Source organism: Oncorhynchus kisutch, linkage group LG7 (genome assembly GCF_002021735.2).
Source record: "Oncorhynchus kisutch isolate 150728-3 linkage group LG7, Okis_V2, whole genome shotgun sequence".
NCBI lineage: Eukaryota > Metazoa > Chordata > Actinopteri > Salmoniformes > Salmonidae > Oncorhynchus > Oncorhynchus kisutch.
The window spans coordinates 5652743-5676931 of record NC_034180.2 but is presented as its reverse complement, the minus strand read 5'-3'; the positions used below and the strand labels follow the sequence as shown (position 1 = coordinate 5676931).

The 24189-nt window shown below is 45.8% G+C and overlaps 1 pseudogene; it reads left to right on the top strand.

Moving 5' to 3' along the window:
- LOC109900465 (deoxycytidylate deaminase-like) overlaps positions 1–23526 on the top strand; it is a 44312-nt pseudogene extending 20786 nt beyond the window's left edge.
- The last annotated feature ends 663 nt before the right edge of the window (positions 23527–24189 follow it).

Genomic DNA, 24189 nt, shown 5'->3' with positions numbered 1-24189 from the left:
GTGTTTCTTCTCTCCGCATTCCTTTTTTATTTTCTTCCTTTGTTCATGCTCTTCCCGTGTTGCACTTCTCCTCCTCTCTTTCTACACCTCTTCTCTCAGGAACACACACACACACACACTCCCCCCTCTCTCGTCCTTGACTCAGCTAGTCACAGCGAGACGCCTCTCCTCCTCTTCCACTAAACACATCACCTCTTTCCTATCTTTTCTCCCTCTCTACATCCCGGTTGACAACCACAAAGCATGTCAGTTTAGCTCACATTGTGTTTAGCCTAAGTGCCATACAGTGTTCCCTCTGTGCAGTATGAGTTATGCAGGTATTAGACTGGCGCTGATGGATGGGCAGACCACACAGCGACCCACTCCAACCACGCAGGTAGGGAGATATCTGCTTGCCTTCCCTTTTGACTTCGCTTCCTTCTGTACTGGCGTTTGTTTACCAAATGGCAGCAACATATATTTTTCTGTTCATACTAATTCAACTGTGGCGATTGCGCAACAGATTCTCAGCAGTGTTTTTTTTGGGTGCGTTTTGATCACCGTCGCACGTGCGTGTGCCGGTCTGTGTGCCGTGGTACGGTCTGTGTGCCGTGGTACGGTCTGTGTGCCGTGGTACGGGCTGTGTGCCGTGGTACGGTCTGTGTGTCAAGGTGATTCTGTTAGACAGAGTGCTCGGCGAGGGAGCAACGTCACACTGGGGATTGGGGACGACCCCCCCCCCCCCCCCTCCAACATGGAACAAGGTTTCAAGGGGGGTGGTGCAACCCGTACCCTTACCCCTCTTGTTGCTCCCCCCCACTTACGATAGGAAACATTATTATCCTCCGCCTTTTTCAAACATAGCAACACGAACGGCAAGCACAGCTTTTTTTCCCTCTTTCGATCCTTCTCCTTCACTCCCTCTCTACTGCTTTCTGCCCTCCCTCAAAAAACGTTCCTTCCCCCGTTATCTTCCCACAACCCCCTGCTGTTGCTCCTTAGGCAAGAGGCCCTCCTGGAGCTGCATACCGAAGTGAGACACACACAGGCACACACACACACACTCTCAACTCCTACACACACACACACACAGTGCTATATATACTGACATGTATGCAGGCATGCATACACACACTCATAGTTCCGACACACTCCTACACACACTATTTCACTCTGATCACAAATGGGTCTTGCCAGGCCCTCTTCTCTCCCCGGCACAGTGGGGTGTAAGCTCCATCTCCAGGCTCCTACTTCATTAAGGAGGGAGTTTATACACACACAGACACACACACACACACACTTTTTGTTCACCTGCACCTTCAAGAGGAGAGAAGGAAACTGAACAGCAACAAGCCAACCTAATTTGTGATGCAGTTTCAACCTGGCTTGTCAAACGCTTAGCAACAAGTGCCTTGTTTCACAAGTGATGATGATTTCACGTGTGATGACTGTTCACTCCGCCCCGCCACTAGAAAAATCTCTTTTTTTCCCCTCTGCTTCTGTCTTACTAATTCTCTTTCTCTCCCTTTCTCACTCTCTCATATCTATCCTTCTCACTGTCATAACAGCATGATGAGAATCAGAGGGTTTAACAATAGATGTGTTTGCTATTTACCGTGAAACGTGTCAGTGAATCCGATAGGCCTACGGAAGGCCGTTGGGCTCAATTCCACAGCGCTCCTTAGCGCTGCACCTGTTCGTCTGGTTTTAATCTCTCACTCTAGAAATGGGCTTATTTCCATTCAGCCTTGATTAAAACTTCTCCATGTGTGGGGTCAAAGAGTGCGTTTGAACCTCAACCTAGGGAATAGGTTAAAGTATGGTCTGAGCGAGTGGGCCGCGCTCTCGCTCTCTCTGTGTGTGTGTGTGTGTGTGTGTGTGTGTGTGTGTGTGTGTGTGCGCCGCTCTGTCCGGTCGTTTGTGTGTTTAATAAATGCGCCTCATGTACCGACGAACAGAACGGCTCAGCTCTCTAAGAACGGGAAGGGATCCTCTGAGTCCTTTAAAAAAAAAAGTTTAATTAAGTAATGCTTGCAAGGCCTTGAACGGTAGCCTCTCGGCCCCTCAACGTGTGTGTGGGCACGCCTTGAACGAAACCCTCTTGGCCTCTCAATACACAGGCTCTTCAGGTGAGAGATGGAGGGGGAAAAGAGGTCTACTCTTCTGGCTTTAGGGGGCACTGTGGTCTTCTCATTCTCACCGCTCCCCCTTCGTTTCCTCTCGGTCTCCAGCAGGCCACCCGTTCAATCAACGTTTGAACAAATCTCTCAGTTGGCTTTTATTTTTGGACTGGAGTTCAAATGAGCTGCGCTGCTTCTCAGTAACCGTGTGGAGCCACCCAGAACTCTCTCTCCCTCCAATCTCTTTTCACCTTTTTATCGTTCGCTTTTCTATTTCAATCATTCTGTTTTTCTCCCATTTTCACTGGCACACTTTTATTCACCCAATTACTTACTTTGACTCTCTCCTCCTTTCCTCCCCTTCCCCCTCTCTCTCCACCCCCCCGTTACCAGACGGTTAATAGTACGTAACTGTCTTGTTATTTACACTATAAATCCTCAAATCAGCCTCCTGTTATATTCTCAGCCGGTCTCAGTTCTAATGTGAAAAAGCTGCTGCTGTGGTCCGGCCTGACTCCCACGCTGGCAGTGCTGTGGTCCGGCCTGACTCCCACGCTGGCAGTGCTGTGGTCCGGCCTGACTCCCACGCTGGCAGTGTTCCGGCCTGACTCCCACGCTGGCAGTGCTGTGGTCTTGGCTGACTCCCACGCTGGCAGAGCTGTGGTCCGGCCTGACTCCCACGCTGGCAGCGCTGTGGTCCGGCCTGACTCCCACGCTGGCAGAGGTCCGGCCTGAGTCCCACGCTGGCAGTGCTGTGGTCCGGCCTGACTCCCACGCTAGCAGCGCTGTGGTCCGGCAAGACTCCCACGCTGGCAGAGCTGTGGTCCGGCCTGACTCCCACGCTGGCAGAGCTGTGGTCCGGCCTGACTCCCACGCTGGCAGAGCTGTGGTCCGGCCTGACTCCCACGCTGGCAGAGCTGTGGTCCGGCCTGACTCCCACGCTGGCAGAGCTGTGGTCCGGCCTGACTCCCACGCTGGCAGAGCTGTGGTCCGGCCTGACTCCCACGCTGGCAGAGCTGTGGTCCGGCCTGACTCCCACGCTGGCAGCGCTGTGGTCCGGCCAAACTATTTCTCCTCGGCTCAGTCATGCGTTGGTGCATTTAGCTTTAACGCCTCAGTATGTATTTTGAATTGAGGAGTCATTATCCATCTTAAGATCGTTGTACAGAAAATTAAGAATGTGTGTGTTGACGAGCGGGCTGCACTGTCCTAACACCTAGCAGGTTATCCGTCCTCTGAGTCTACGTAGCTAATTCACTGGTTGCCCCTCTTCACCCCTCTCCTCCCAGTGGCCTCGCTCCCATTGTATTCCCATGAGCTAATCTGGAGGCCTTTTGTTGCTTTCCTAATCCCATTGGAATGCTCCTCCATAGTGTGTCCCTCTCCTGTTTATCACTGACTCATTACAAGACCTGCAATTGTAAGTCACTTGGAAAAAAAATAAAAATAATCTAATAACATTTTATTTGCCAAATACAACTGTTCTGGACATAACTGTGAAATGCTTGCTTACAACTCCTCACAACAATGCAGAGTTTAAAAATTAAATGGTAACGAGGAATAAAATACACAAGAATGGAGCTATATACAGTTATATACAGTCAGAAGTTTACATGCACCTTAGCCAAATGCATTTAAACTCAGTTTTTCACAATTCCTGACATTCAATCCTAGTAAAAATTCCCTGTTTTAGGTCAGTTAGGATCACCACTTTATTTTAAGAATGTGAAATGTCAGAATAATAGTAGAGAAAATGATTTATTTCTTTCATCACATTCCCAGTGGGTCAGAAGTTTACATACACTCAATTAGTATTTGGTAGCATTGTCTTTAAATTGTTTAACTTGGGTCAAATGTTTCAGGTAGTCTTCCATAAGCTTCCCACAATAAGTTGGGTGAATTTTGGCCCATTCCTCCTGACAGAGCTGGTGTAACTGGGTCAGGTTTGTAGGCCTCCTTGCTCACACACGCTTTTTCAGTTCTGCCCAAAAGTGTTCTATAGGATTGAGGTCAGGGCTTTGTGATGGCCACTCCAATACCTTGACTGTGTTGTCCTTAAGCCATTTTGCCACAACTTTGGAAGTATGCTTGGGGTCATTGTCCATTTGGAGACTCATTTGCAACCAAGCTTTAACTTCCTTACTGATGTTGCTTCAATATATCCACATAATTTTCCTGACTCATGATGTCATCATTTTGTGAAGTGCACCAGTCTCTCCTGCAGCAAAGCACCCCCACAACATGATGCTGCCACCCCTGTGCTTCACGTTTGGGATGGTGTTCTTCAGCTTGCAAGCATTACCCTTTTTTCCTCCAAACATGAAGATGGTCTTTATGGACAAACAGTTCTATTTTTGTTTCATCAGACCAGATGACATTTCTCCAAAAAGTACAATCTTTGTCCCCATGTGCAGTTGCAAACCGTAGTCTGGCTTTTTTATTGCGGTTATGGAGCAGTGGCTTCTTCCTTGCTGACTCGTTTTACTGTGGATATAGATACTTTTCTACCTGTTTCCTCCAGCATCTTCATAGGGTCCTTTGCTGTTGTTCTGGGATTGATTTGCACTTTTCGCACCAAAGTAAGTTAATCTCTAGAAGACAGAACTCGTCTCCTTCCTGAGCAGTATGATGGCTGCGTGGTCCCATGGTGTTTATACTTGTGTACTATTGTTTGTACAGATGAATGTGGTACCTTCAGGTGTTTGGAAATTGCTCCCAAGGATGAACCAGACTTGTGGAGGTCAAATTTTTTGTCTGATTTCTTTGGGGGGGATTTTCCTATTATGTCAAGCAAAGAGGCACTGAGTTTGAAGGTAGGCCTTGAAATACATCCACAGGTACACCTCCAATTGGCTAATTGATATCATTTGAGTCAATCAGAAGCTTCTAAAGTAATTACATTTTCTGGAATTTTCCAAGCTGTTTAAAGGCACAGTCAACTTAATGTATGTGAACTTCTGACCCACTGGCATTGTGATAGATTATTTCACTATCTGTAAACAATTGTTGAAAAAATGACTTGTGTCATGCACAAAGTAGATGTCCTAACCGACTTGTCACAACTAGTTTGTTAACAAGAAATCTGTGGAGTGGTTGAAAAACGAGTTTTAATGACTCCAACCTAAGTGTATGTAAACTTCCGACTTCAACTGATTTGGCTGTTGATGACAGGTGTATAAAATCAAGAACACAGCCATGCAATCTCCACAGGCCATTGGCAGTAGAATGGCCTTACTGAAGAGCTCAGTGACTTTCAACGTGGCAAGTCAGTTTGTCAAATTTCTGCCCTGGTAGAGCTGCCCCGGTCAACTGTATGTGCTGTTATTGTGAAGTGGAAATGTCTAGGAGCAACAACAGCTCAGCCACAAAGTGGTAGGCCGCACAAGCTCACAGAACGGGACTGCTGAAGCTCGTAGCGCGTAAATATCGTCTATCCTCAGTTGCAACACTCACTACAGAGTTCCAAACTGCCTTTGGAAGCAACCTCAGCACAATAACTGTTTTGTCGAGAGCTTAATGAAATGGGTTTCCATGGCCGAGCAGCCGCACACAAGCCTAAGATCACCATGCGTTGGCTGGAGTGGTGTAAAGCTCGACGCTGTTGGAGCAATGGAAACTCGTTCTCTGGAGTGATGAATCTCGCTTCACCATCTGTCAGTCTGACGGACAAATCTGGGTTTGGGGGATGAAAGGAGAACGCTACCTGCCCAAATGCAGTGCCAACTGTAAAGTTTGGTGGAGGAGGAATAATGTTCTGGGGCTGTTTCATGGTTCAGGCTAGGCCCCTTAGTTCTAGTGAAGGCATATCTTATCGCTACAGCATGCATTCTGTGCTTCCAACTTTGGGGCAACATTTTGAGGAAGGCCCTCTCCTGTTTCAGGTCCATACAGAAATGGTTTGTCGAGATCGGTGTGGAAGATTTTGACTGGCCTGCACAGAGCCCTGACCTAAACCCCATCAACCACCTTTTGGGATGAATTGGAACGCTGACTGTGAGCCACACTTAATCGCCCAACATCAGTACCCGAACTCACTAATTCTCGTTCCTGAATGGAAACAAGTCCCTGCCTCAATGTTCCAACATCTAGTGGAAAGCCTTCCCAGAAGAGTGGAGGCTGTTATAGCAGCAAACTGGGACCAACACCATATTTATGGACACGATTTTGGAATTAAATGTTTGACGAGCAGGTGTCCACACATTTTTGGTCATGTAGTGTATACACATTAAGGCAGGGTGAAGTGGCTAGGCATCAGGATAATACAATAAAGAACAGTTTAAAGTCTCCGCCCACCAGAAATGCTTCTTCTGGGTGAGCAGTTTCTGTTTATGGCCCCATACAGTTTGACAGCTGTGATAATTACAAATTAGAACTCTCTTGGTAGGTTAAAGGGTCTGCAGCTTATAATGACCATATACCAGGTGAGCAAAAGCTAGAGATTTCCTCACACTTGAAGCAGCAGAACCAGTTACTTTTGAAAAGTTACGTTTCAGTAAGACGCATAATGTTGCAGCTTTTCAAGTCTCTCTGATAGGAGACTCTCGAACGGAGCTCATCCCCATGTTATTCTCAAGTGATTTGCCAGTCGAATGGAAGGGAGCGCCATTCGGTTTTCACTTCGCCTCAATTTCACCAGGACTCCACCTCGTCTCCCACGTCTATGCCTGCAGCGTTTTGGTAGCCCACGGAAACAAAGGAACAGGGTATGAACAGTGGAACAGCTGAGTCGGGAATCTAGGTTAGTAGCTGTCGATCTGATGTCCAGAAGTGCTTTGGCGGTCATGTGTGGCAATAATATGAACTTTCTGTACAAAAAAAGGTAAAGATAATCACGGTAGAAGTCACTATATAGTAAAGTTGGGTTGGAACTCGTAAGATGATGCCCGTCCTTCCACTTAGCCATAACGAGAGGCCGCTTTCTTCCTCACTTCGGATTTCCCTTGCCTTTTCTCTCTCTCCTCTTTCTCATTTGGTCTCTCTACTGCCACATATTAGCCCCCCCCCCCCTCTCCTCTTTCTCATTTGGTCTCTCTACTGCCACGTATTAGCCCCCCCCTCCCCTCTCCTCTTTCTCATTTGGTCTCTCTACTGCCACGTATTAGCCCCCCCCCCCCCCCCTCTCCTCTTTCTCATTTGGTCTCTCTACTGCCACGTATTAGCCCCCCCCCTCTCTCCTCTTTCTCATTTGGTCTCTCTACTGCCACGTATTAGCCCCCCCCCCCTCTCTCCTCTTTCTCATTTGGTCTCTCTACTGCCACGTATTAGCCCCCCCCCCTCTCTTCTCTTTCTCATTTGGTCTCTCTACTGCCACGTATTTGGTCTCTCTACTGCCACGTATTAGCCCCCCCCCCTCTCTCCTCTTTCTCATTTGGTCTCTCTTACTGCCACGTATTAGCCCCCCCCTCTCTCCTCTTTCTCATTTGGTCTCTCTACTGCCACGTATTAGCCCCCCCCCTCTCTCCTCTTTCTCATTTGGTCTCTCGACTGCCACGTATTAGCCCCCCTCTATCCTCTTTCTCATTTGGTCTCTCTACTGCCACGTATTAGCCCCCCCCCCCTCTCTTCTTTCTCATTTGGTCTCTCTACTGCCACGTATTAGCCCCCCCCCCCCCCTCTCTCCTCTTTCTCATTTGGTCTCTCGACTGCCACGTATTAGCCCCCCCCCCTCCTCCTCTTTTCTGTTACTTTCCCTGCCTGATATTCCTCTCTTTTCCTCGCTCTCTCCTTCACTCTTTTTTCTTTCCGTAGCTGGTCAAAAGGATGCGTAAAACATGGATTTATGGGAGCCTCCTCAGTCTATCGGGCTTGGACTGACTCCCCAGCGCCTGCCTGCCATCCTTCTCTGCCATGTTGTCACTTTGGGCTCACGCTGGCGAGGGGCCGAGCATGTCTGTCACAGGCACACGCTCTCAGGCATTCACCCGCACACACACACAAACTCTCTGTGTCTGTCACCAACTTCCACTGGAGTGGGCTAATTTGAAATGTTCCAAAGTTTTAGTCTGGTCCCAAATGGCTAGCTACCCTACCCTCCTCCCTCTCTTCTGAGTTACTTAAGCTGCCCTCTCGTCCACTTAAGTCACTGTTGTGGAACGTTCCAGAATGTTGCGTTTTTTCACAACTCAAACTGCCTCTGAGTTTTCCATCCCATTCATGACTGGTCACTACTATTCCGATGTTACTGGTTAGTTACATAACAACAATATCAAATAACATTTGATTTGTCACATGTGCCGAATAAGACGGGTCTAGACTTTACAAGCCCTTCCCAACAATGGGAGTTAAAAATAAGAGTGTTGAAAGCTGTCATCAAGGCAAAGGGTGGCTACTTTGAAGAATCTATAATATGAAATATATAGTATGATTTGTTTAACACTTTTTGGTTACTACATGATTCCATATGTGTTATTTCATAGTTTTGATGTCTTCACTATTCTACATGGTAGAAAATAGTAAAAAAGAAAAACCCTAGAATTAATATGTGTCCAAACTTTTGACTGGCACTGTGTGTGTATACCGTTCAAAAGTTTGGGGAACTTAGAAATGTCCTTGTCCATTAAAATAACATCAAATTAATCAGGAATACAGTGTAGACATTGTTGATGTTGCTGTCCTTCTAGGCAGAGTTCCTCCAGTGACTGTGTTCTTTTGCCCATCTTAATCTTTTCTTTTTATTGGCAAGTCTGAGCTATGGCTTTTTCTTTGCAACTTTGCCTCGAAGGCCAGCATCCCGGAGTCGCCTCTTCACTGTTGACGTTTAGACTGGTGTTTTGTAGGTACGATTTAATGAAGCTGCCAGTTGAGGACTTGTGAGAGGCGTCTGTTTCTCAAACTAGACACTCTGTCCTCTTGCTCAGTTGTGCACCGGGGCCTCCCACTCCTCTTTCTAGTCTGGTTAGAGCCCATTTGCGCTGTTCTGTGAAGGGAGTAGTACAGAGCGTTGTATGAGATCTTCAGTTTCTTGGCAATTTCTCGCATAGAATAGCGTTCATTTCTCAGAACAAGAATAGACTGATGCGTTTCAGAAGAAAGTACTTTGTTTCCAGCCATTTTGAGCCTGTAATCAAACCCACAAATGCTGATGCTCCAGATACTCAGCTAGTCTAAAGAAGGCCAGTTGTATTGCTTCTTTAATCAGGACAACAATTTTCAGCTGTGCTAACATGCTAAAGGGTTTTCTAATGATCAATTAGCCCTTTAAAATGCTACACTTGGATTAGCTAACACAACGTGCCATTGGAACACAGGAGTGATGTTTGCTGATAATGGGCCTCTGTACGCCGATGTAGATATTCCATAAAAAATCTGCCATTTCCAGCTACACTAGTCATTAACAATGTCTGAACTGTATTTCTGATCAATTTGATGTTATTTTAATGGACAAAAAATTTGCTTTTCTTTCAAAAACGTGTGTGTGTGTGTGAGAGAGATATATGTATATACACATACATGGACTGCACCAGATATCCCAGTTCTTGCTGTGAGATCTTACCCCACTCTTCCACCAAGGCACCTGCAAGTTCCCAGACATTTCTGGGGCGGGAATGGCCCTAGCCCTCACCCTCCGATCCAACAGGTCCCTGGCGAATTCAGTGGGATTGAAATCCGGGCTCTTCGCTGGCCATGGCAGAACACTGACATTCCTGTCTTGCATGAAATCACGCACAGAACGAGCAGTATGGCTAGTGGCATCATCATGCTGGAGGGTCATGTCAGGATGAGCCTGCAGGAAGGGTATTACATGAGGGAGGAGGATGTCTTCCATGTAATGCACAGTGTTGAGATAGCCTGCAATGAGAAACTCAGTCCAATGATGCTGTGACACACCGCCCCAATGATGCTGTGACACACCGCCCCAGACCATGACGGACCCTCCACCTCCAAATTGATCCCGCACCAGAGCACAGGCCTCGTTGTAATGCTCATTCCTTCGAAGATAAACGCGAATCCGACCATCACCCCTGGTGAGACAAAACCGTGACTCGTCAGTGAAGAGCACTTTTTGCCAGTCCTATCTGGTCCAGTGACAGTGAGTCCAGGCAACGTTGTTGCTGGTGATGTCTGGTGAGGACCTGCCTTGCAACAGGCCTACAAGCCTCTCAGCCTATTGCGGACAGTCTGAGCACTGATGGAGAGATTGTACATTCCTGGTGTAACTCGGACAGTTGTTGTTGCCATCCTGTACCTGTCCCGCAGGTGTGATGTTCGGATGTACCGATCCTGTCCAGGTGTTGTTACACGTGGTCTGCCACTGCGAGGACGATCAGTTGTTCGTCCTGTCTCCCTGTAGCTCTGTCTTAGGCGTCTCACAGTACGGACATTGCAATTTATTGCCCTGGCCACATTTGCAGTCCTCATGCCTCTTTGCAGCATGCCTAAGGCACGTTCACGCAGATGAGCGGGGACCCTGGGCATCTTTCTTTTTGTGTTTTTCAGAGTCAGTAGAAAGGCCTCTTTAGTGTCCTATGTTTTCAGAACTGTGACCTTAATTGCCTACCGTCTGTAAGCTGTCAGTGTCTTAACGACCGTTCTACAGGTGCATGTTTATTAAATGTTTATGGTTCATTGAACAAGCATGGGAAACAGTGTTTAAACCCTTTGCAATGAAGATCTGTGAAGTTTCGATTTTTACGAATTATCTTTGAAAGCCAGAGTCCTGAAAAAGCGACGTTTCTTTTTTTGCAGAGTTTACATACATACGTTTTTGAGCTGCAATTTATTTGTCTTTGTTAGTCTGCATAGAGTCGGTGCATAATGGGGTTCGATGCAGATACTCAGGGTAACCATTCAATTAACTATTTAGCATTCTTATGGCTTGGGGGTAGAAGCTGCCTCGGAGCCTGTTGGTCCGAGATTTGATGATCCGGTGACATTTGCCGGATGGTAGCAGAGTGAACAGTTTATTGTTTTAGTCTTTGGCAATTTCGGGCCTTCCTTTGACACCGCCTGGTCTAGAGATCCTGGATGGCTGGGAGCAAGGCCTCAGTGATGTACTGGGTAGTCCGCACCATGCTTTTGCGGTCGATTATCAGTTCAAATGTATTGTTTCTCAGTCTTCAATCTATAAAATGTATTTTCTTTATTGCTAGTCTGTCGTCTTGGCAACGGGTAGAGATGGATAAAGGGCTATTTCTGTTTTTACAGACATGATAAATGATACATTGTGCCGTGCAGGCCTTCTACAGTAGCATCGGTTTTCTAAAGGTCGTGGATGTGCATATCACCTTCAGTATACTTCACAAAAATATCTCCCAGACATAGAGAAAACAAATGTGCTTTATTTGAAAGATATTTTCCTTTTGCGTTTTATATTTAAACTATGGATCTGTTTTCCTCTGTTGCTTCACTATAGATCAGTGGAAAGAAGTTGTGGTGGGTGATTTTTCAATAGTACATTTGTTAAATTCCGCACCTCCTTTTCTAACATGACTACTACTGGCGCCTCAAGCTGTCAGACTCAGAACCCCGTCTAGGAACATCTGATCTCTGTTGTATTTCTTTTGTCCGTATTTGGACAGCGCACGGTGACAGGGAGACCGATAGTAGAAGCATAGGCAGAAGATGGCTGAGACTGGGCTGGCCACTGCTGCTTGACCAGATTCTGACGCTCACAACCTCATCTCTATGGTCGTAAAGCAAATCTCCCATTACACCCCCCCCCCCCCCCCCCCCCCCCCCCATCTTGGCTCTGAAGGATGTGTTTTAGAAGGACTAGATTAATTTCATCCCATTTGCTTTTTAAATGATGTGTATCGGCTACCGTACGCTAGACTAAAGCTCCTGTCCTTGGTGAGTTGTAAAGCTCCCCGTTTGGTGCAAAAGGTTATGTGAAACGGTGTCTGTCTCAAGCAGTGCGGATGTTGTCTTTTCTCTCTTGGGAGCAGCGTTTCCAAACAGAAACACACACCACTTCTCCATGCTGCAGCCTGTTAACTCCAGGCTGTTGGTTGGGCTGATCTTGGATCCTCTAGAGGCTTTTCCTTCTTATTAGAGCTGTGAGGCAGTGAAGCCCCACTTCATAAGCACTGCACCCCCAAACGACCATATCTCGGCCCACAGAACACACACACAGCCCGCGCCTTCCTTACACACATCAAAACAAAATTCCCAGTTGCCCAATTACATAGTAAGGACATCACACACACACACACACATTTCTCTGCCAAAATAAACCAGTGTAATTTCAAGCCATCTCCCTGATTTGCCCCTCTGTGCTACTTAAGAGTCATGGTGGTCTGACAGCATGAGCAACACCTACTGCTGGAGCACACAGACACCCTGTGGCCCTCACCATCACCACCACCAATCATTATTCCCCTTCCATCACACCCCAGCGGAGTCAGCCAAGCGCGAATGCCAAATCCTGCAGAGCCCTCACTAGGCAATATTGACAGTCCATTGTGTGTGCATTTTTATTCATGGTTTGTTTATTGGCTATACATTTGGAACACTGGCATTATCCCCGTTCAGACTGCTTTCATATGCAAACTCACACCCGGACATTACTTCAATAAGTAAGTTTGATTCAATGTTTTATTTATTGCGGTTATACATTTTTTGCGGGGGAAAGTTTTTTTCTTACATTGTTTAAAAAAAATGTGACCCCTTTTTCTCCCCAATTTTGTGGTATCCAATTGTTTTCAGTAGCTACTATCTTGTCTCATCGCTACAACTCCCGTACGGGCTCGGGAGAGACGACGGTCGAAAGCCATGCGTCCTCCGATACACAACCCAACCAAGCCGCACTGCTTCTTAACACAGCGCGCATCCAACCCGGAAGCCAGCCGCACCAATGTGTCGGAGGAAACACCGTGCACCTGGCAACCTTGCACCTGGCAACCTGCGCCCGGCCCGCCACAGGGGTCGCTGGTGCGCGATGAGACAAGGATATCCCTTACCGGCCAAGCCCTCCCTAACCCGGACAATCCTAGGCCAATTGTGCATCGCCTCACGGACCTCCCGGTCGCGGAGTTGCGAACCCAGGGTCTCTGGTGACACAGCTGGCGCTGCAGTACAGCGCCCTTAACCACTGCGCCACCCGGGAGGCCCTTCTTCCATTGTTTTCTTTGCGGTGTTCAAGTTCTTCCCAAGAATGTCATAGGTGGGTTTTTTGTTTTTAAGGACGTAGATTCACACTCATTGCATCTGTGCTTTTCAAAGCCAATACACCTAGGAATAATGATAATACCTTATATGCAAATCCAAATATCAGAGATATTATTTTCAGCGGGTGATTTACGAATAAAGGAACTCGCCCACGTACTGCCTCTGCACTCTGTGGCCTTCTACGGCTGCAAACAGTCCGACCACAAAGCTCTTTGTTACTTCCACTTGGGAGAAGCGACGCTTTGTGCGTTTGATCTATTTATCTGATCCATTGTTAGGCCAGGCAGCGCCGCTGCACACATTCAGATATGCTTTTGTTGTTTTTCGTACATATTTATCCGCTGCTAATGTTTCTTTTGAACAGTCGTCTGTGTCGTTGTGGTGAAGTAAGCTTTGCTCTTGTAGTCGTTCAGACCAGTGTTTCTTAATCTGCACTACACACCTGATTCCACTAGTAAAAGGTTTGTAGTGTTAGGGCATAACGACCTCTGCTCTACTGTGATTAGTTAGATTTCAGTAGCGCCACATGCTGGCCTTTCTCTCCTGTTAACATCAGCGATCAGAGTAGTAACTGTACAGCTACCGGTGTGATACGAAGTGAAGAGAATATGATGAGCATAACAGTCCAGTCCATACCAGGTGAGTGGATATTATCACCACTGTCTGTCTAGCCTTTCACTCCCTGTATAGATAGTGCCGCTAACAGTAACACCACCAGCCAGCCCTATAGTCCGTCGCTCTTTATCTACTGTGGTGAATAGAATTCACTCTGCGTGGTCTCCCCTCAGCGGATCACAGGATAAATACCGGTTCTCTCACAGTTTCCCGCAGATGAAACTGTCCGATAATACAGGGCAGGTGAGACTGGGAAGCCATGCTGGGTAACGCTGAGCCGGATTGAGCCAGCGGCTCCTAAAGCTCTGATGATGCGGGGAAGATATCAGGCGGGCCCAGCACAGAGCCATGGGGGACAACCAATCCTATCTCTGCAGTTTAGGGGGGTTTCAGTGGGGTGTTGGCAGATAAGGCGGGCACCCGCTGTATGTGACCTTTTTGCCAGAGTGATATTGTGTGTGTGTATATTGTGTTTGTGTAGGGAGCCGAGGACCTCCCAAGCATGATGGTATGGTAGATATACTAATCGAGCCAGGCCCTGTTGTATACCGCTTAGGCTCACATACACACACACACACACACACACACACACACACACACACACACACACACACCTCCATTAAGCGGGAAGGGGGTGCTTTTAAAGATGACAGCTGGGGTTGGTAGATTTCCTGCTTCGTCTTTAGTTCTCGGTATTGGACTCTGCCTGCTGTTGAGGGTTTATCGACCTCCCCCATACAGTACACACACTCAATTGCACCCCTCCTCCCTCTCCACTCCGCAGGGTTTACTGAGACCTCCCTCCCTCCCTTAGTCACCACTCACCATCATCCCGAGCCTGTCCGATAGATAATTGACTCTCTCTCTCTCCCTCTATTTTCCCCTCCATCCATCCCTCCCTCTTTCCCCTCGCTGTCTCTTACCTACAGGTATAAAGGACGTGATTTATTTGTCAGACAAGTACCACGACATCCCTGAAATGACTGCCTCCAGACGGCTGCTTAACTTGGCAGGGATCCAATACAAGTGAGTCTCCTGAGCCGCCGTGTGTGTGTGTGTGTGTGTGTGTGTGTGTGTGTGTGTGTGTATTGCTCCTGGATGGAGGGAAGAGGAGTGTGGATGACTTAATTGACATCTGCCAGCCAGAGAGGGCTGACAGTTCTGTGAGAAGAGGTTCCAAACAAACAGGGTTGGAGCTTAGATGGCGCTCCCCTCGGGGTTACACACGTGTGTTTTTGAACCTGTATACATGCGTGTCAGAGGGTTGGGGCATGGTGGTGGGTGGTGGTGGGGGGGGGGGTTAGTGCCTGGATATGAGGGTTGTTTCAGGGGTGTAAACCCTACCCACTAACGACCTGTCCTGGGACTACTGGGGGGGTCAGCAGTGCCAGACTGCACCAGACCCCATACAGCCTACAACTAACTACCTGCTGCCAATCTGCTCTCACAAACAACACCGGATTGGGGGGGGGGGGGGATGTGAGTGTGTGGAAGGAGGTGTGATGAAAGGAGCAGATAGATATTTTGATAAATGTCATGTCTCTACATATTCTATACTGAACAAAAATATAAACGCAACATGTATGGTGTTGGTCTCATGTTTCATGAGCTGAAATAAAAGATCCCAGAAATGTTCCACACTCACAAAAGCTTATTTCTCTCAAATGTTATGCACAGATGTGTTTACATCCCTGTTAGTGAGCATTTCTCTTTTGCCAAGATTATCCATCCACCTGACAGGTGTGGCATATCAAGACGCTTATTAACCAGCGTGATCATTACACAGATGCACCTTGTGCTGGGGACAATAAAAGGCCACTCTAAAATGTGCAGTTTTGTCACAGAACACAATGCCACAGATGTCTCAAGTTTTGAGGGAGTGTTCAATTGGCAATGCTGACTGCAAGAAAGTCCTCCAGAGCTGTTGCCAGAGAATAACATTTCTCCACCATAAGCCGTCTCTGTTTTTAGAGAATTTGGCAGTAAGTCCAACCGGCCTCACAACCGCAGACCACTTGTAACCACGCCAGCCCAGGACCTCCACATCCGACCAACCACCCAGACTGAGGGTTTGAAAAGCTGAAGAATTTCAGCTCAAACTGTCAGAAACTGTCTCAGGGAAGCTAATCTGGCGTGCTCATCATCCTCACCAGGGTCTTGACCTGTCCGCAGTGCTCACCTTCGATGGCCACTGGCACGCTGGAGAAGTGTGCTCTTCACCGATGAGTCCCGGTTTCAACTGTACCTGGCAGACAGCGTGTATGACGTTGTGTGAGCAAGTGGTTTTCTGAGGTCGACGTTGTGAACAGAGTGGCCCATGGTGGGGTTATGGTATGGGCAGGCATAAACTACAGAGAACAAACACAATTGCGTTTTATCAATGTCAATTTGAATGCACAGAGATACCGTGACGAGATCCTGAGGCCCATTGTCATGCCAGTCATCCATCACCATCACCTCATGTTTCACCATGATAATGCACGGCCCCATGTCGCAAGGATCTGTACACAATTCCTGGAAGCTGAAAATATCCCAGTTCTTCCATGGCCTGCCTACTCACACATCACCCATTGAGCCTGTTTGAGATGCTCTGGATCGATGTGTTGCAGTTACCGCCAATATCCAGGAACTTCGCACAGCATTGAAGAGGACTGGGACAACATTCCACAGGCCACAATCAACAGCCTGATCAACTCTATGGGAAGGAGATGTCACGCTGCATGAGGCAAATGGTGGTCACACCAGATACTGACTGGTTTTCTGATCCACGCCCCTACCTTTTTTTTAAGGTATCTGTGGCCAACAGATGCATATCTGTATTCCCAGTCATGTGAAATCCATAAATGGGGCCTAATGAACTAATTTATTGACGGTCCCCACAAGACAACTATCGTTTATCTTCAGTCATGGCTGCAGCATTTCTTAATGACCAAGCCGAAAAACTAGACCAAATCATGAAGTTCAGCTCCTCTTTAAGAATTATATCTTCATATTTTCACAATGCGATACGGCACATTGACAACTCACATTTGAAAAAGAGAATTCTATAGGCTTTCTTATTACCAAATGTAAGCCTGTAGCCGACAAAACAATACCTTTTACATTCAATGTTATTTAGATAATTAAATAGTTTAATTGAAATGTAAACAATTCACAGAATCAAATAGCATTCATTTATTTTGTAGGCTATTGGCTACTCAAACTTTTACCAGCTGCACAGGTTTAAACTTGATATGGCTGTGCGTGTGTGAACAAAAGCCCCTGAATTAATATAATCTACTGAATTATCATTAACAAATACCTGCTTGCACTTTTGCAGGCTGTGTATCCATCTACTGGGTTGCTGTCGTCCTTGTCCACAACTACTCCAAAACCTTTTCAAATCGGCGATTTCAATCGAGCAGCACCAGTTTCCACAATGGTGTATTTCACCATCGTGACCTTTTTGGTTTTATTTCTCCTGTTACGTTACCAATCTTCACGTGAGCTAGTAGTCAGGGGAAATAAACTTTGCAACATATTGTCACGTGGCAGAAGGAAACATAAGATCTGCACGTCGACAAATGTAGGAATGTTTCAGCACCACACATTCTACTATTGGACAGTTTCCTGCTCCACTCTCTGGTTATGTGGCTGGGAGCCTAGGCCCAGGCAATGTCTGCCTCACCGCTCACATAGCCTGATTGATTTTGCAACACAACAAGTTCCTGGGTTTGTATTTTTTTTATTAATCTTGATTGAAAAAAATTACAACCCGCAATATAATTGTTCTGATCCGCGTATTGAATGTTTTCATTCCACTCGCAAACCGATTTGTTTTTTTAATACTATTTCATTATTTTTATGCGGCTCAACCGCAGGGAATTGTGGGTATCCGACCCGTTGCAGGACTTTTAACAAACTGTATAGACCCCGAACAACACATGCATACTCTATAGATACACATATACACACTGGGAAAGATAAAGCATATTTTTCACCAACATGTCCTTATTTGCAGGTACATGAACAAGCAGAACGTTCTTTAATTGATTCCCATTGAAATGTCTCGCTACCACACATGTTTGGAAATCTCCCCCTGAGCCACATTACACACACAGGGTTACAGCTCAGGTATTTAAAAACTGGCTTAATACTTCATCCTCATCAGATCAAATAAGACTTTTACTGTTGGAGACAGGAAGCCAGAAAATACTATATATATAACATGTGTGTTTGCGTTCCAAATAGCACCCTGTTCCTTATATAGTGCCCTACTTTATGGCACTACCCATAGGGCTCTGGTCAAACGTAGTGCACTCTACAGGGAATTCGGTGCCATTTGGGATCTACCCTAACACTTCCACTGATTTAAAAAAATTATATATATATATATATGGAAAGCTTTGAAGATGTGTTCATATGGGGGTAGAGTTTACTTCCACTAGCTGGTTTTATTGAGGATGCGCACACACACACCTATTCAGGTTGTCCTCTAGCTCATAGTTTCCAAAACTCGATCCTGGTGCCCCCATCAAGCTTAGATTATTTTAAATCAGCTGTGTAGTGCTAGGGCAAAAAACAAAATGTGCACCCAGGGGGATCCCCAGAACCGAGTTTGGGAAACGAGGCCAAATCCCTGAGCTAGCTGATCATGTACTTCCTCCTACACATTTGCAATGAATATTTTATTCCTCTCCTTTCCTCCATCCCTCTTTCTTTATTTTCCGTCTGTATCCGTTGGCATTTTGGACCGAAAGCGTGTATTAAATTTGACTCTTAACTGGATCGCATACTCAATAGAAGATTCAAGGAACATTTTTGACCTTGAGGAAAATACACGAATGAATGAATCAGTGTTGACACAGTATAACCAGTTGAATTTACCTTTATTTGTAGATAAGAATTATTGCCTTTATTGAAGGCTGAAGCATTAATATTTTAACCCTGCTTAAAAAAAAACAACATTTCTAATGGTGAGCAAGTGCTTTTCCTTTTCAAGTAGGAGTACTTTTTTTTTCTTTGGTAGAACCTCGGCTCACATTGGTTGAGCACAATTTGTGTTTTGTAAAATTTACTGTAGTTTGTCAAATGTTATGTGGACTGAAATGTAGCCTTTGAAAATTCCTTTACCATCTCTCCTACGGGCTAACGCGCAATCTCTGGAAAATAAACTGGATGAGCTCCGTTCGAGACTATCCTACCAATGGGACATTAACCTCTTGGAACCACCCATCCCGGAACCCGGGATAATTGTCATCAACTACGCTAAATAGCATAGCGCAACGGTCAAATAATCTTACTAGAAAATATTCATATTCATGAAATCACAAGTGAAATATAGAGAAACACAGCTTAGCCTTTTGTTAATCACCCTGTCGTCTCAGATTTTGAAATTATACTTTACAGCGAAAACAATACAAGCGTTTGTGCAAGTTTATCGATATACTAACAAAACATTATGTACACCTAACTTGGTAAAGAAAATCAGAAAAGCAATCAAATTAATCGTATACCTTTGATGAGCTTCGGATGTTTTCACTCACGAGACTCCCAGTTAGACAGCAAATGTTCCTTTTGTTCCATAAAGATATTTTTATATTCAAATAGCTCCGTTAGTTTGATGCGTTATGCCTAGGAATCCACCGGAAATAGCGCAGACAAAAATTCAAAATTATATCCATAATATCGATAGAAACATGGCAAACGTTTTTTATAATCAATCCTCAAGGTGTTTTTCAACCGGGACAGTTGGCTTTTAAAAAAAAAATCACACTGAGAGCCAACAACTAACCACTTACACAATGTGGACGTTTACGCTCATTCTTCAAAATAAAGGGCTGAAACTATGTCTAAAGGCTGTAGACACCTTAGGGAAGCCACAGAAAAAGGAATCTGGTTGATATCCCTTTCAATGGGCAATAGGGATGCATAGAAAGACAGGGGTTTCAAAATAAGAGTCACTTCCTGATTGGATTTTTCTCAGGATTTCGCCTGCAATATCAGTTCTGTTATACTCACAGACACTATTTTTACAGTTTCGGAAACTTGAGTGTTTTCTATCCTAAGATGTCAATTATATGCATATTCTAGCATCTGGTCCTGAGAAATAGGCAGTTTACTCTGGGAATGTTATTTTTCCAAAAATAAAAATTGTGCCCCCTAGCTTCAAGAGGTTAACTGTAATATCTTATGTTTCACTGAGTCATGGCTGAACAAGGACATGTATAATATATAGTTGGCTGGGTTTTCCATGCATCAGCAAGACAGCAACCTCCGGTAACACCGTCTTCACTGACATTTCAAACCTCTCCCTGAACGAGTCTGTAATACCTACATGTTTCAAGCAGACCACCATAGTCCCTGTGCCCAAGAACGCCAAGGTAGCCTGCCTAAATGACTACCGCCCTGTAGCACTCACGTCTGTAGCCATGAAGTGCTTTGAAAGGCTAGTCATGGCTCACATGAACACCATCATCCCAGAAACCCTAGACCCACTACAATTTGCATACCGCCCCAACAGATCCACAGATGATGCAATCTCCATTGCACTCCAAACTGCCCTTTCCCACCTGGACAAAAGGAACACCTACGTGAGAATGCTGTTCGTTGACTACAGCTCAGCGTTCAACACCATAGTGCCTTCAAAGCTCATCACTAAACACCTCCCTCTGCAACTGGATCCTGGACTTCCTGACGGGCCGCCCCATGGTGGTAAGGGTAGGCAACAACACATCTGCCATGCTGACCCTCAACACGGGGGCCTCTCAGGGGTGCATGCTTAGTCTCCTCCTGTACTCCCTGTTCACCTTACGACTGCATGGCCACGCACGACTCCAACACTATCATTACGTTTGCCAACGACACAACAGTGGTATGCCTGATCACCGACAACGATGAGACAGCCTACAGGGAGGAGGTCAGAGACTTGGCAGTGTCGTGCCAGGACAACAACCTCTCCCTCAACGTGAGTAAGATGAGCTGATTGTGGACTACAGCAGAGCTAACTCTGGGTCTTCCTTACCTTTGGCGGTCCTCATGAGAGCCAGTTCCATAGTTCTTGAAATTTTCCTCATTGACTGACCTTCATGTCTTAAATTAATGATGCTCTTGTTTCTCTTTGCTTCTTTGAGCTGTTCTTGTCATAATATGGACTTGGTCTTCTAACAAAAAGGTTTATCTTCTGTATACCCCCCTACCTTGTCACAACACAACTGATTGGCTCAAACGTATTAAGGAAAGAAATTCCACAAATTCACTTATCAAGGTGCACCTGTTCATTGAAATGTATTCCAGGTGACTACCTCATGAAGCTGGTTGAGAGAATGCCAAGAGTGTGAAAAGCTGTCAAGGCCAAGGGTGAAAATTCTCAAATGAAATATATTTTGATTTAACACTTTTTTTGGGTGACATGATTCCATATGCGTTTCATAGTTTATGGCTTCACTACAGTGTAGAAAATAGTCAAAATGAAGAAACCCTTGAATGAGTAGGCGTGTCTGAACTTTTGACTGGTACTTTACATATTACCTTGACTAATCTGTACCCCAACACGTTGACACGGTACCGGTACCCCCTTTATATAGCCTCGTTATTTTGTAACTTTTTTCCCCCCGCAAGTATTTTCTTACTTAAAAACAAATGTGCGTTGGGCTTGTAAGTATGCATTTCACGGTAAGGTCTACACCTGTTGTATTCAGCATTTCACGGTAAGGTCTACACCTGTTGTATTCAGCATTTCACGGTAAGGTCTACACCTGTTGTATTCAGCATTTCACGGTAAGGTCTACACCTGTTGTATTCAGCATTTCACGGTAAGGTCTACACTTGTTGTATTCAGCATTTCACGGTAAGGTCTACACCTGTTGTATTCAGCATTTCACGGTAAGGTCTACACCTGTTGTATTCAGCATTTCACGGTAAGGTCTACACCTGTTGTATTCAGCATTTCACGGTAAGGTCTACACCTGTTGTATTCAGCATTTCACGGTAAGGTCTACACCTGTTGTATTCAGCATTTCACGGTAAGGTCTACACCTGTTGTATTCAGCATTTCACGGTAAGGTCTACACCTGTTGTATTCAGCATTTCACGGTAAGGTCTACACCTGTTGTATTCAGCATTTCACGGTAAGGTCTACACCTGTTGTATTCAGCATTTCACAGTAAGGTCTACACCTGTTGTATTCAGCATTTCACGGTAAGGTCTACACCTGTTGTATTCAGCATTTCACGGTAAGGTCTACACCTGTTGTATTTGGCGCATGCGACATAACATTTTGATTTGATTGAGTGAGAACATCATTGGCCTTGGGATTTAAAAGCAGTTGGTAAAGCAGCATTCATTCCGTGTGTCTGTGCAGGACGGTGGGTCTGTCTTCAGAATGAAAGGTATCCTGGAACGCTATTAGTGGTGGCATTTTACAAGGCAGCAAGGCTTTTAGTGTGTCGTGCAGTGGTGAACTGTGACACGCTACAGTGCCTCTTCTCTTCTGCTTGGGCACGTACGCCACGACAAGGTGTTAAGAAACTGCTTAATAAAAAGCCTCCAGAAAGGCTAGTGGCCTGCCATTTCACCGCGGTAATGGTAGCTGTTGTGCTACAAAACCTTTTACGTCCCAAGTGGTGCCCTAGGCACTGGTCAAAAGTAATGCACTATATAGGGTGCCATTTGGGATGTAGCCTGTGATGCGCTTGCTTACAGGCCTCTCTTTCCAGGGCCCCGGGACAGATCCAGGGGTCCTGCTAATAGACTTGATCTAACTATACAGCCTCAGGTCTGTACGGGGAGTCCAGGCATGGGGACTGAGAAAGAGGGACAGTGAGAGATAAGTAAAGAGACATAAAGAGAGCGATGAGGACAGGAGGAGTCTACTCTCTGCTGGTATTGGGGACCTCGGCAGGGGGTTGTGGCGATAAGGGGGCAAAATGCGTCACAGGTCCCTGTCATTACCTCCTCGGGGGGGGGGGCGCTCCACCCTACACCCCCTCTCCCCAGGCGAGCTTATGGGTAATTGGATCCCCCAGAGCTCCTTCCTGGGCGCAGGGGAAAAAGTACATCTGGAAGCTGAGTTTTTCTTTCTTTCATCAATTTTTGTTTTACCCGTCTCCCATCCCTTCATCTTTGTCTCTGCCGCCTCCCCCTGTCTCTGACTCAAAACAGTCCCTGTGCTGAACAAGTTCCGGAAAAGTTCATGGCTTCACAAAGAGTGACTTGCTTTTTCCTCCTCTTCTCAACACTCTCTCCCTCTGTGTGTGTCTGTTTGTTTCGCAGGCAGTTCAAGCCCAAGCGAAACAAGATTGTCATCGATTTTCATTCTATTAACTCTGGGATGTTCAGCGGAACAGGCTGAAACACACTCACCTTGAGAAAGAAAGAAGAGGGAAAGAAAGAGTGGATACTTTGAACTACTCCTCCCCTAACCTGCCACGACATCTCTACTGTAAATGTTCAATCTTATAGAAACATTTCATGGTAAAGATTTTGTTTTTAGTCTTTTTAGTCTTTTTTTAATTGACTTGTGAATTTACACGGGGTTACTTTCACTGTGTTGTCTTTTAGATTTAAAAAAATTCCACAGTCAGGATACTCTTCCAATCGTTACTGTTTTAGTCATAATAAAATGTTAGACAATGTCACAAATGGTGGGAGTACTGAAACACTACACACATTGTGTGCTGCACATGCAATGTCAACCTAATAAACTATGAGCAATGTTTTAAAATCATTCAAGTGTTTCTGTTTATGCAGAAAATATGGAAACTGCTATGGCTTTGTCTCTCATTGTTTTTAGTTCTTACTTTGAATAGAGGTGCAATCAGGTGGTAGAAGTACTCTACATTGACAAAAGCTCTAATTCCTCAAAAGACACACAATATTTTGGGTAATATCCAAGCATAGATCTGCTGGACATGAAGTGGTGCGTGTGTAATACTGTGAATATGCAGGTCAATTCAATATCCCACACTAAACTGTTGCGTTGCCAAAAAACAGGTTTGCCAATCGAGCTGGTGGTTGGACCCGGAGAGGAAAAAGTGAGAGAAATAGAATAGATATTTGGAGAAGGATAACTCCATATCAGATGCCTTTTTAGGTGTGCTACTCAAACAACCTCCATGTAGACATGTTTACAGAATACGAAATCATCCCCACTCACTCCTGACAAAAAGGCAGTGCGAGAGCGTTGTGAAGTGGCAATAAAAAAAGAACCGGACTTTTCCGTCTTTCCCCGGCCTTGAAACGAGTGTCTGTGATGGAGAGGAAGGTAGGATGAAAAGGTAATTGATTAGCCTGTGTCTGATCTAGAGGGTGTTGATATGGTGAGTCTCAGGAGAGGCCTGTGGGACACCACACTCAGACACCCCCCCCCCCCCCCCCCCGTTCTCTTCTG